At 38.0% G+C, this 14,762-nt stretch overlaps 1 protein-coding gene across 6 annotated transcripts in view; it reads left to right on the forward strand.

Annotated features, from left to right (window-relative positions):
• Window positions 1-8,505: 8,505 nt before the first annotated feature.
• The window catches only part of trpm1b (transient receptor potential cation channel, subfamily M, member 1b), a 150,537-nt gene continuing 144,280 nt past the window's right edge, over window positions 8,506-14,762 (forward strand). For 2 of the 6 annotated variants that reach the window (XM_073942261.1, XM_073942267.1), the window contains exons 1-2: window positions 8,506-8,634; window positions 8,909-8,941. The gene's annotated coding sequence lies outside the window, so the exon portion shown is untranslated. The remainder of the gene's footprint in view (window positions 8,635-8,908; window positions 8,942-14,762) is intronic. The other 4 variants (XM_073942268.1, XM_073942259.1, XM_073942258.1 and 1 more) reach the window with 3 other exon arrangements.

Genomic DNA, 14,762 nt, shown 5'->3' on the forward strand with positions numbered 1-14,762 from the left:
GTGTGGTTCTTGTGGAAGGAAGGTGTGTGTGTGTGTTTGCAGATGTGCGCATGTGTGTGTGTTTGCTGCAATTTGAGGCTGCTGTTTGATTCTACAGTACACAACACACATTAAACTATAGACTGATTTCACGCGGCCGCCATTTTCAAAAGCGAAATCGAGGCTGCGGTGGGAAGAAACCCGGAAGTATCATTGGGTCTTAGATATCTTATCAGCGAAGAGAAAGTGACACAAATTGATCATTTCACCCGAAGGTCCGTTTTGAATGAATGGTGAAAATAAAAAGTGATATCAAAGCTAATTTTCAGCCAAGTTAAGGAAAATGGCACTAGTTGGCTAACGTTTTCTTTTCCAAACACACATTTTAGATGCCATTTATCAAATTTGAGTTAATAAACTGATTCTTTCACTATATTAGACTAGTCATGATACTGAATTATAAGAAAAAACATCAATTTTCTGTTAACATTTAAGGCGCTGTTGATGGCTTTCTTAAAACAGCGCTGATTTGCCATTGTGTTCACGTGCTCAACAGAAATGATTGTGATTGGCCGAGAAGGTCATTAGTTCACCATGCGCTGTATACTGAGCACAAACACAGACGAGCCGAGTGATCTGCTTGATGACTCGACTGATCTTCACGGCTGCTTCGCACTTCAGTCTCCGTGTATCTGTGGCCCCGTTTACACTAGTGCGTTTTAGTTTGAAAACGCATAAGTTTTGCTACGGTTACGCCATCCGTCCACACTACGCCGGAGTTCTCGAGCGCCGAAAACGGAGCTTTTTGAAAACGCTGGAGAGGCCGTTTTCATTCTGAAACGCTGCTGCTCCGTCTCAGTGTGGATGGGGAAAGACGGAGACATCTGAAAACGGAGGCGGGGCTGCTGACATTCGCCTCTCTGATTGGGGCTTTTCCTCAATATTAAGTAGCCCACACACAGTTCAGTCTCGCATCCTCTTCTTGTAAGTTAAGACTTCGCAAGTTTGATCAAGGCTGCAGTCTCCCCCTTCTCAGTTTGATATGGAAAACATACCGAGGACACGGGTAAATCTTCAAAGGGAACAGTGTACTTTATAACTTCATTCACATCACCCTGGCTACGTTGTTTCACTTTCTCAACAATAAAATGTAAACATGATTTAAGGAACTGCCTATTTTCTTTTTAATATTAGCAACTTAACAGACAGCAGAAATGTTGAGGTGTCGTGCTGCATATATGAGCGTCATCTTCACTGTGTGGATATTTATAACAAAACGGAGCCGATAACAACTGCCTCCTTTCAATTTCAGTGAAAATACGAAACGCACCCTCTCTTTTGCTGAATATCAGTTTTAATAATCGAAAATTATAAAAGTATAACATACAATAAGTTTATACATTGTAGGAAATAAAGACAAGCGATCAGTCAATATACCTGGATTAATCATTAACTTATCTTTGCGCTTAACCAAAACATGTTACCCGTGAACAAGTAACTTAATAGATTCCAATGACCAAAGTCAGGGAATTGGCCTATGTCGTTAGATAAAGACAACAACATGAATGAAATATCACGTTTAGCAAATATAGTGAGATTAGATCCAGCGGGAGATGCTTGATGAGCAGTCCGACAAGCAGAGCTCTCATCTGGGTAGAAATGCTGGAGCGCTTGCCCGAGAGTGTGTGTGTGGTCACGTGATGTGCGTTTTCAGCGTTTTGGTGTGGACGGAGAGCAGTTCAGAAACGCTGGGTAAAACGCGAGTGTGGACGCGGATCGTTTTCATTCTACAACGCCGTTTTAAAACTAAAACGCACTAGTGTAAACGGGGCCTGTGTTTGCACTGGGTGAAGAGCGGTAAACTGAGTGCAAACACAGATACACAGAGACTGAAGCGTGAAGCAGAGATTGTGAGACCCACAGATTGTGATTGTGATGTTGTTAAATTGCTTTTAATTGTTTAAATTAAACTGAACTGAACGATATTAAAGTGAGGTTTACACCATTTCTGCATTTTTAAATCTCGGCAGCAGCTGGAGGTTTGTAGTACACAGCATGTTGCTGCAATGTTTACAGTGCTGGTCCTACACTTCCGGGTTTCTCCCCACCGCAGCCTCGCTTTGGTTCTTTAAAATGGCGGCCGCGTGAAATAAGCGTATAGATTCTCATTTGACTGGGTTTGATAAGCTGGAATATAATCCAGTATAAGGCATTCGGGCCATCATATTGATGTCAAATACTGACTTTTATTTTTATTAACTTTTTTTATCTGCTTATTTCTGACGTTTCTGCAGGTTTAACATTCTTCAGTGTATCTTCCCTTGTGCTCAACAGAATATGAGCAACTCAAACAGGTTTGGAATAACTTGAGGACAAGTGAAAGTGCAGGACAACATGAACATTTGAAACTCTCAGGGTTTTAAACATGAACACACCCAGAGTTTCACTGAGAGCTGAACTGTACGCACATGTTACGGGAGATATAATTCTGCTGATGCGGGAACTAGGGCACTTTCCCAAGAACTGAACCATGCTCCAGCTGTCGTAACGGTGTAAAATGACTTGGCATTTAGCAGCCCATTGCTCACTGCAGTTTTATCGGTGGCTTTCAAAGTGATTGACAGAAACAAACAGGCCGTTTCGTGTTGGTTTCTTGTTATTTTAGGATAATAAATTAATATCTGTAAATTAGCAGTTTACCATTTGCATTATGGGACCCTTGATCTTTCTTCCAACATCTTTTAACATTGAAAAAGTAACATTAGAACAAAATAACACTGGAAAAAGTGACTTTTATGAACATTATTAATAGTTTAAAGTGATATATCGTCTGGGTTGGTGTTGTATATTATGCTACAAACACCTTGTAATAAACAGCCAGCACACTTAGTGTTATTTTATAAACTTATTTCTCTATATGTTGTTTCTTATACATTATATTATTATATTTAAAACAACTAAATTGTCAATAAAAGTCACTTTGTTCAACTGTATAGTTAATTTTACACAGCGTAGATCAACATCCTGTAATGCAATTCACAACCGCAAATAAACTGAAAACACTTGTGAATCACGAAATATGGAAACTGATAATTAACAGATCATGTTTACAGTGCGGTGTTGCTGTGATTATACGACTGTAAAGCAAATGCACTAACTACCAAATTCTGTACTACGTTTTCTAATGCTGCGTTCACACCAGACGCGGAACGCGCATCAAACATGAGTGATTTACATGTTTAGTCAATGCAAACGCGCGAATAGACATCCTGCGGCGCGAATGACGCAAATTTCGGCAATGGCGCGGGGCGAATTAAGCGTTTTGCGCGTTTGACGCGCTTAACGAGCGTTTCGCGCGAAACTCTCGAATTCGAAAATCTGAACTTCAGCATACATTCGCGCCGTGTTAACCAATCAGAAGCTTGCTCTTGTGAGGGCGTGATTGTGACGTAGAACACAATTCTGTAGAACTGTAGAACAGTTCATCAAACTGGGCTTGGCTCAGTCAGAAGCACCGCTGAAAGCCTCCGTCATCCAGGTTCAGTTTCTGGAGGAGTTTATGAGCTCACAGAGCTGGATGCACCTCTGAAAGGATGTAGTGGACTCAGACATGACCCTAAACGTATCGACGCTGTTTTTCAGTCTTCATAAAGCACATAAACACTGTTATTTTCTTCATAAAATCCATGTTAGCCATTTAGCTATGAAGCTAGAGTCTTCGGGCAGACAAAAGCCCTGCCCATCACGCGAATCCGCGTCTGTTCTGAAGTGAACTTGACACGCGAATGAAGCGGGGTTTGACGCGGGAATGAAGCGAGTAAACTCAAATTACGCGCGAATAGCGCAATTTATCCGCGCGTTCTGCGTTTGGTGTGAACAGTGTAAAAGTATAGGATTATATAATAAATTACAATAGTAAAACTATTATAAAAGTATAGTCAGGAGCAGATTTAACTAATTAGGCCGTACTCACACTAGGTACAGTTGCCTTGAACCGGGCCAAAGCACGCTTATCCCCTCTCCCGTCTCCCTCAACGGCCCGCACTTGCATTACATTGGACCTGGGCGCGCTTACGTCATCGATTCTGTGCTGTTCGTTGAGTGCTCTCGCTCAGCACATTGGAGATTGCTTCAGTTATATCGTTTAAGTAATTTGATATGCAGTGACGCAGTCAAATATTTAGCCGAACAGATCAGCCACTTTTGACGCTCATAAACAACCATAGAGTACTTGTGCTGCAGGAGTTAGGAGGTTTGCTTAGGGTGCAACTGTCGTGCAGTGAGGGGTTTGCGTCTTTAATAAACTACGGCAGTTTGCTTTCACTGAACAGTAAGAATGATTAATAAATCCATATGAAACAGTCCCTTAAAAGTCACGTCTCACTTTCAGTTTCGGGCTTAGGCACGTTTTGCACTCACACACAAGCGTACCGCGCCAAAGAGAAATAATCTTAGGTCAAAGGGAAAAACAAGATTATTTCTCTTCACCCGTTAGCAGATTATTTTGCTTGTTTTAAGAAAAAAATCTCACTTAATATTGGCATATTATTTCTGAAAACAAGACATTATGGTTTGCTTGCCTAAAAAATCATTCTTGCTATAAGAATTAGTAGATATTTGGACTAGAAACGAGACAAAAAAAAATGTAAGAAAAGTATTTTTTTTCAGTGTACAGAACAGGGGTCACCAACATGGTGCCCGCAGGCACCAGGTAGCCCGCGAGGATCAAATGTGTTGCCCGCAGGCCTGTTCTAAAAATAGCTCACCATAGCGCCACTTACCAGTAAGCTTCATCTAATATAGAAGTAATCATTTAAAAATGTTAATATTTGCAGAGATCTATAAAAATAAAGTGTTGCACATTGATGCATTAAATACAGGGTATTTCCTACCCTGTTAAATCATTGTTGATAACTTTTGTGAGCATCATTAACATGATCAGTGTCTTCACATGGATGAATATCATTAATTATTACCAAAAACATAAAGTATAATTAAAAGTAAATTGAGCAAATTTGTTATTTGAGAAGTGTTTATCAAACTGGTAGCCCTCCACATTAATCGGTACCCAAGAAGTAGCTCTCAGTTTCATAAAGGTTGGTGACCCCTGGTATAGAATATAAAGTCATGGTGCAGTGGAAACAGAATGAATATTGTGTCTGACTCCATCATGAGCTTGGAGGACTGCATCCATACATCTCTGACTCAAATCACTGATTAATAAAGTCATCTGGAATGGCAAAGCGTTCATGCAGGACTCCCAGAGTTCATCAAGATCTTTTGGATTCATCTTCAGTGCCTCCTCCTTCATCTTACCCCAGACATGCTCAATAATGTTCATGAATGGTGACTGGGTTGGCCAATCCTGGAGCAGCTTGACCTTCTTTGCTGTCAGGAGCTTTGATGTGGAGGCTGAAGTATGAGCAGGAGTGTTATCCTGCTGGAGAGTTGTCCCTCTCCTGTGGTTTGTAATGTAACGGGCAGCACAAATGTCTTGATCCCTCAGGCTGATGATGTTGCAGATCTCTCGCACGCCCCCATACTGAATGTAACCCCAAACCATGATTTTTCCTTCACCAAACTTGACTGTTTTCTGTGAGAATCTTGGGTTCATGCTGGTTCCAGTAGGTCTTCAGCAGTATCTGTGATGATTGATGCAGATCAGCAGATGATTCAGCAGAAAAATCCACCATCTGCCACTTTTCCAAATGATCAACTAGACGTAGAGAGGTATTATTTGTTTCTCCTACAACTGGAATCAACAACAAGACTTTAGTCAGGTAGTGTACTGTATGTGGTTAATGTTGATCAGAATCTGACATACTGTCTCTATGGGAGACATATCTGAGATTACGTTCCCAGAAGAGACCTTTCCTAGTAATCCACAAAAAAACTCCTGACTTAGGCATCGGCGTCTGACCTCTAGAGGGGTGAGCAGAAGGGGAAAGATGTTTGAGGCCTCAAAGAAAGACACCCTGCCATCTATCAATCAGCAGCACGGCCCCTGCACGGCTCTCTCTTGACCTACTTTGAGTTTGTGAGCAGCTCTTCAAAAACATCGCCCTGCTTTTTCCCTTTTCTCAGAAGTCTCTCGTTAATAATCTGAATTTCTGCTCGACGGCTTACAGTTTCTCACTGGAATGTGAAAAATGCGAGAAGAAAAATAAAGCTGGTGAAACGGTGGAAGGTTGCGCGGTTGTTTGTGTAACGTGTCTTTCCTGCATTGGAGAGAAAAAAGTGTGTGTGTATTCATCGTATACCAAATGTCCCCACAAGTATAGCAAAACCAGTCAATTTTGAATCAAACAGATCATGAATCAGACAGAATTTTCTATAAAATGCAGATCGTTTCCTGTGAGGGTTGGGTTTATGGGTAGGGGGATAGAATATGCAGTCTACAGTATATATGGGAAGTCCCCATATAAATAGCTGTACAAGTGTGTGTGTGTGTGTGTGTGTGTGTGTGTGTGTGTGTGTCGTGTGCTGAACTGGAACACGGCGTGCTCTCATGTGTTTACAGTACAGAATGTTAAGAGGTCTTGTGACACGACAGCTAACGCTTTATTGTGCCTTACAGTGTGCAACAGTACAAGGCAGCGATGGTGTGCTATTGTAAGCTGACCATAGGGGAAGCACTTTACAATTATGACTCTGTTCAAGCATATGCCACTCTAATAAAGCAATATTAGGCAGGAGACCTGTTGTGCAAAAATCACTGAGCTAAAGTAGCCTGTTTTGTTTCCATGTGCAGTTTTTGTTTTGTTTTGGCTGTTTACATGAGACTGGTCAAGGTTTAGCGAGGCGGTGGCGCAGTAGGTAGTGCTGTCTCCTCACTGCAAGAAGGTCACTGGTTCGAGCCTCAGCTGGGTCGGTTGGTGTTTCTGTGTGGAGTTTGCATGTTCTCCCTGTGTTCGTGAGGGTTTCCTCCAGGTGCTCCGGTTTCCCCCAGGTGCTCCGGTTTCCCCCACAGTCCAAAGACATGCAGTACAGGTGAATTGGGTAGGCTAAGTTGTCTGTAGTGTATGAATGTTTGTCCGTGGCATTTCAGGAGGTTGTTTATAATTTGCTAGGTTAACATGGCTACATTAATCTAGTGTGCTAAAGCTAAAATGCTTCTCTCCCTACTGAAAAACAGCTTAAACCTGCCTAGGCTAGTTGGCTGGTTTTAACTGGTCAACCAGGCTGGTTTTAGAGGGGTTTTCAGCCATTCCAGGCTGGTCTTAGCTGGTCAGGCTGGGAAATGACCAGCTTGACCAGCCTAGCCAGCCAAAACCAGCTATTAAGCTTAAACCAGGCTTGTCAAGCTGGTTTTAGCTGGTCGTTTTCCAGCCTGGAAATGGCCAAATCCCTCTAAAACCAGGCTGGTCAACCAGCTTAGGCTGGTATAAGCTGTTTTTTATAGCAGAGATATGTTTTCACTGTGTCCTTGTCTCTGTTCCTGAAGGTTGGTAATAGTAAGTTAGCCTGGCTGTGTTAGCCTTGTTAACTGATGCACTATTTTACAGAAAGAGATCAAGGATTAACAAGGCTACGTTAGCCTGGTTAATGCTAACAGCTAATATATCTTTAAAAGCTTTGTTTTTTCTTAACCAAGCTCCCAAAGCATTTTCCTGCCATGTTTGCCTCAGTACATTGTTAACAGTACACTAGGTTAGCATAGCTACATTAATCTGATTAGCATGCTAAAAGCTAAAATGCTTCTTTCATTTGAATCTGTTTTGCTTTTTCAGTTTCCTTGTCTCTGTTCTTGAAGGCTGATAATACTAGGTTAGCATGGCTGCTTTAGCCTTGTTAAACTACGCCATAAGTTCACAGAAACAGAACAAACTTAAAAAAAGTTAATAGGACTACATTAGTCTGGTTAATGCTAACAGCTAATATATCTTTCAGGAAAAGCTATTTTCTCCTAATCATGTTAGCATTTTCTTGGCATTTTTACCTCAGTAAGTTGTTCATAATTCACTTGCTTAGCTTGGCTACATTAATCTGATTAGCATGCTAAAAGCTAAAGTGTTTTTTGTGAATCTAAATTTTACTATTTACTTGTCTCTGTTCTTGAAGGCTGATTAAAATAGGTCAAGTAGGTTAGAATGGCTGCGTTAGCCTTGTTAACATACTACGTTCACAGAAACAGATCAAGGTTTAACACGTTAGCAGGAATAAACTAGCCTAGTTAATGTTAACAGCTAAAACATCTATAAAAGCTGTGTTTTGTCCTAATCATGTTCTCAAACCTTGCCATTTTTGCCTCAGTACACAGTTCACTAGGTTAGCATGGCTACATTTATCTGATTAGCATGCTTAAAGCTAAAATGCCTCTTGATTGTGAATCTGTGTTTTTGCTTTGTTTACACTTTTTTCTTGTCCCTGTTCTTGAAGGGTAATAGTAGGTAAGCATGGCTGCATAAGCCTTCTTCACATGTCATAAGTTCACAGAAAGAGTTTAACGAGTAACATTAGCCCGGTTAGTTCTCAAGGCACAGGTGTCAAACTGTGCACAATTTAGCTTTAGCCCTAATTAAACACACCTGATCAAACTGATTGAGTCCATCAGGCTTGTCTGCAGGTAAGTGTGTTGGAGCACGGCAGGAGCTGAACACTGCTGGGATCTTCAGGACTGAGTTTGACACCCCTGGACTGCGGTATCTTTTCCATGTAAGCTATATTTTTTTTCCATTACCACACTCCCAACATTTCTTGTGTTTATGGATCATGTCTGTTTACTGCAAAGTGTACAATTTTAGCATGTTAGCATGGCTGACATAGCCTTGTGAGCTCTTCCCCTATGATTTAGATATAGTTCATTGTATGAAATAGATCAATAACCATACACAGTTTCCAAGCCAGGAGCTACATGCTGAAGTGCATTAAAAGGTAAATCATTTCTGGCATGTTTTTAATCAAGCATTGTATATTTTTTTTTCCATAGGCTCGGTACAGAAGTCAGAACTTCATTAGCCAGGTTAGTGCATGTGGGAAATTTGCGTTTTCTTGTCCTTTTTTGATTCTGTGGCCTAAAAAGATGATTAGTACATCAATTTAGCAAACCCATGTTAGCATATTTGGTGCTAAAAGCTCTGTGGGTCATACTTTTCATTTCAATTCTGCAGGTTGTTTTATAGTAAGAGGTCAAAGTTTTAAAGGGTAGTATATCCCTGTTAGCCCTGCTCTATAATGCCTTTTTTCACACTAGTTGCAGTGTGTGTGTGTGTGTGTGTGTGTGTGAGTGTGTGTGTGTTTAGACTGTATGAAAGTGTGGAGGAGAACATAAAGCTCTTTTAGTGCATTCAGCTCCTCCTGGGAGGTCTGCATTTATGAGTTAGCAAGTCATAATTACGATGTCAGGTATGTTGATGTTGCAAGCCGGAGATATTCATTTTATGCTTTGTTCAAATCATGAAGTGTGCGCTAAACTGAGTCATCGCACTCAAAAGAATAACTTTGTTGCTTGTTCAAACTGCTTATTTAAAATGAGCTTTTGTTTTTGTGGGGGCGACAACTAAATTGTTTAATGTTCAATCCACTTAAATCTGTAAAAAATAATGTTAAGTAATAAAGTCCATTTAATTGATTTTAAACATGCAGGAACCTGGAATTTTTACAGTGTATTTTATTGCAACCAAGGTTATTATTCAATTAAATGTATTTTTTTAACTTTGTAATTTCCTAAATTTTAACTATATTTTTTTAACTTTTTTTAATTTTTTACTTTAAATTTGTACAAAAATAAATACTTTTTTCATCTTTTTTTTTACTTTATTTAATTAACTTTTTTATTTCATATTTTTTTTACAACTTTGTAATTTACGTAATTTTTTGCTTCATTTTTAATTAATGATATTTTAGAATTTTTTTACTTTGTAATTTCATTTTTTCCTTTAATTTTGTAATTAAATTTTTCAATTAACGCCATTTTTTATTTCACATTTTTGTAAGTAACTTTGTAATTTTGTAAAAAATTTTATTATTGTAATTTATTTTTGTAATTTTTCTTTGTCATTTTAACTTAATTTTTAATTAACAATAGTTTTTTTTTACTTTTTTTTTTAAGTTTCATTATTTTGACTTTTTTATGAACATCATTTTTAATTTAGTTTTTTACTTTTTAATTTCATAATTTTTTTAAACTTGAATCTTTAATTTTGTAACTTTTTGAAGTTTCTGATTTTTTTTTTCAACTTAGTAATTTTGTAAATTTTAACTTTGATTTTTAATAAAGCTCATTTTTAATTTTGTAAAAAAATATATTTTTTGGTAATTTCGTAATTTTTTTTTTTTTCAATTTGTAATTTAGTATTTTTTTATTTATTATTTTTAATTAACACTGTTAAATTTTCTAATGTTTTATTTTTACTTTGTAATTTTACTTTTTAGTAACTTTTTAATTCCGTAATTGTTTTTTTTTTTTAACTCTCTAATTTCATAACTTTGTGATTTAAACATTCAACTCGTAATACAGGGTGTCATGACATGAATGCACAGGTGAATTTGCAGTCCACCCTGTGGCCCATGCAGACGAGCAGAGTACAAAAAACAACCCAAACACTCAGCGCCTCTTTCTAAAAGAAAGAGAGAATGAGCGCTGTCTTCTCCCCCCCACCCCCCCGCCCCTTTTTTTTTTTTTTTTTTTTTTTTTTTTTTTTTTTGCACAAGTGTCCTCAAGATTTATGTCTGCAATTGAAAGCATGGGCAGCAGCTCTGCAGTTTTGGCAGCGGGTGGAGGAGTCCCGGATGGAGACAGACACACCCTGCGATCTGCGCTGCCACTTGTATGGAAGCAATTTTCCCAACAAAAGCCCTTATCAGAAACGCTAATTATCATCTTCACTTTCATGTTGCTCCCAGCGCTGTCTGTTTTGGCTCGGACATGATGAGATCCAAAAAAACGAGGAAAGAACCCTCTATTAAATATGCATGCTTGTTTTCTGCCAACATCGTTGAGCGTTTCAAATTAAAAACAAGAGGACTGAGTGTGACGGTGTGGAGAATGGATTTCTCGCACTGTTTTACCAGCGCTTTTAGCTTTTGATCAAACAAATTTTGGTTTGGCTGTTTTTTTGTGTGTGTTGTTCAATATGAAAATTAGCGTGGACGCTTTTAAATCTACTGATGCTCTATAGATGAAGGATTTTGGCAGAGAAGGGGCCTTGCTCATGATGCAACAGTTTGATTTGAGTACTTCCTGATTGGATTAGCAGATTTAAAGGGATTGTTCGCCCCAAAATTAAAATGTTATTTACTTGTTTCAAATTTTTTGAGTGGAACACAAAAGAAGCTATTTTGAAGAATGTTGGAGCCCTGTAACCTTTGACTTCCTTTAGTTTTTCCTACTGTGGAAGTTCTGGTGTCTTCAAAATATCTTCTTTAGTGTTCAGCAGAGGACAGAAACTCATAGAGAGTGACTGAGAGGGAGTGAACGTTCATTATTTTGGGTGAACTGCCCCTTTAAATGCGTAAGCTTGTTGTGTATCCATCAAGCTAACAGACAATGAGTTACAAGACAGTATTCACAGCCTCTCAAATGAAGGAACATCGCATGCAAGTCAGCTTTGATTCAGAGGTTAAGTGTGGTAAATGTTGAGACGGCTCGTGTGTGTGTGTGTGTGTGTGTGTGTGTGTGTGTGTCCAGAGATTCACGTTTTACTCATTCTGTGTTGTCCAGGAGCACTTCTGTCCAACTCTATAAGAGACAGTTGTCTATTGGCGTCCATTTCAGCTTATTGAAAAGAAAAAGAGGTGGCACGGTGGCTCAGTGGTTAACACAATCCCCTCACAGCAAGAAGGCTGCTGGTTTTGAGTCCCAGCTGGGTCAGTTGGCGTTTCTTTGTGGAGTTTGCATGTTCTCCCCATGTTGGCGTGGGTTTCCCTCACAGTTCAAACACATGCGCTATAGGGGAATTGATGAACTAAATTAGCCAAAGTGTATAAGTGTGAGTATTTTGGGTGTTTCCCAGTTCTAGGTTGTGGCTGGAAGGGCATCGAATGAATAGTTGGCGGTTCATTCCTCTATAGCGACCTCCGACACACTCTTTCACACATTCACTCGTGTGTGTGTGTGTGTGTGTGTGTGTGTGTGTGTGTGTGCGCGCACGTGCACGCACACCCACATAGCCTGACTCGCATAATTTCTCACACACACACCTTCTCACTCAGACACACACAGACATACAAACACTTTTGTATGCTCACACACACTTGTATGCATGCACAATCCATTTTGGAATAAGGCTAGTGGAAAAAGTGAAGCGCTGTCAATACGGATGCACTGTATATGCAATAAAATTGCAGGTGTATTGTGTGTGTGTGTGTGTGTGTGTGTGTGTATAATAACTCATATTTGATTGTAACTTTAAGTTAATTTAATTGTAATGCAGTAATGTGCACATTTTGCTGCTTTGAAACAATAATTACTGTAAAAATTGAATTAATCTTGTATCGCTTTTACAGTTGGACGGTTTTACAGTGGACTTTAAACCTGTTGTTCTCATACAAATGTACAATAAGCCACAAAATCGGGACAGTGTGAACCTGAACGCGTGTGAAAGGCGTCTCTTTGTGAACAGACAGGAACAGACCGTGCCTTTCTCCGCATATTTTTAGCGTTTTCTCCTTCTCCACTGCCTTGAAATGTGAATAAGAGCAGACCAGTCAGTGGGCGGTTGTACATTTCCAACGTGTTGCTTCATTGCATAACAAAATGTGGGCCAGTCGCTCCGCCGTGTCGACTCGCTGCTCCTCTGATCCTCCAGTCAGACTCTTTCTAGTGTGAGAAATCTCACTTCACACATCAGACCTCGAGCCTCTGCTCAACACTTGGGCTCGGTTTTGCAGATCATCAGACCGAGGCGCTGCTGCCACCTGCTCTGTGGCCTCTGTTGACTCGACCTGCATCACTTACTGTAAATATTTGCATCGACGCGCAGATGCCAAGAACAAGGTGTACTTCCTGCTGACAGACGCGCCGGTGCGCTGTTCTCGCGTCTGATTGGTTTCTTGCACAGCAACACGTGCTTCTATTGGCTGCTGGTGAAGGTTTGACTGAACTGGTGATGCAGAATGAGATTGTGTGTGTGTGTGTGTGTGTGTGTGTGTGTGTGTGTGTGTGTGTGTGTGTGTGTGTGTGTGTGTGTGTGTGTGTGTGTGTGTGTGTGTGTGTGTGTGTGTGTGTGTGTGTGTGTGTGTGTGTGTGTTACAGATATATTGAAGACGTACAGTCTCTGCTTGCATCAGCATATGGCAAGCCGTTTTGACATTTAATCTGTAGCTCGTATCTATTTTCATGTTACTAGAAGGGGCGGATTGAGTGATTTTGGGGGCCCTAAGCAATTCCAGCCATGGGACCCAAAAGTCCTAAAATGCTCCATTTCTACTTTTTGTTTAATTTTAATTATATGGATAGTTTTTTTTATGCAACATAAAACGTCTTTTCTATGCTTCACTTTTAAAACGATTAGTTTTCTTAATTAATTTTATAACTAAAAATAGAAAATATAAATTTGACTGCTGGACTGCTCTATGATTGGGGGTGGTGGACAAATTTGTGCAGATATAATAATAATAATAATAATAATAATAATAATAATATGTTATTATGACATTATTTTTGCACAACATTCAATTATTATAATATTATATTTTAGTTTATATTAAATAATATTTAATTACATTAAAATTTTAACAGTTTGACTCTCTCATCATTCAAAATATTATAGAAAACCATGTTAAATACAGCCAAGGTATAATTTGTACTTTTAGATATTTGTTGGGGGCCCCCAAATTTCCTGGGGCCCTAATAATATAAATGGGCTAATCATTTTGAACTTAAAATGGATTGAAATTAAGTAATAAAACAAATAAAAATAATACGAAATAAAACAAATAAGACTTTCTCCAGATGAAAAAATATTATCAGACATACTGCAAAAATTTCTCTTCTCTGTTAAGCATCATTTGGGAAATATTAAAAAAAGAAAAATTAAAAGGGGGGGCTATTAATTCTGATTTCAACTGTGTGTGTGTGTGTGTATATGTGTGTATGTGTGTATGTGTGTATGTGTGTATATATGTATATATATGTATATATATGTGTATATATATGTGTATATATATGTATGTATATATATGTGTATATATATGTATGTGTATATATATGTATATATATATATATATATATATATATATATATATATATATATATATATGTATATGTATATGTATATGTATATGTATATGTATATATATATATATATATGTATATGTATATGTATATGTATATATATATATATATGTATATATATATATATATGTATATATATATATATATATGTATGTGTGTGTGTGTGTGTGTATATATATATTCATTTAATATTTTCATTATTTTATAATAAAACTATTTAATGTTTATAAGATATGCATATATTCATTTGTATGTATAAAACATATTGATCAACTATATTACATATTTAAACAAGTTGAGAAGTCTTTTAAATTGTGATCAATGTTTTGTAAATATTATACATTGTGAAATGTAAAAGAGAATTAATAATGAATTAAAATAATTAATGCAATTAAATAATTCACATTTTTATAAACGTATACTCTTAACACAGTTCTTGTATCATCTTGTCTGACTATATTTAATTATAATTGCTAAATTTATAATAAGCAAATGAATGCGTTTATTTATTTCAATTATGAATGATTGAGTTGCAATTATGAAAAATAAAGCAGATCCTGAAAAATACCCCATTTGATTTAATATTTGATGTTGTGTAACATTAAAA

This window comes from Danio rerio, chromosome 25 (assembly GCF_049306965.1).
Source record: "Danio rerio strain Tuebingen ecotype United States chromosome 25, GRCz12tu, whole genome shotgun sequence".
In the NCBI taxonomy this organism is placed as follows: Eukaryota; Metazoa; Chordata; class Actinopteri; order Cypriniformes; family Danionidae; genus Danio; species Danio rerio.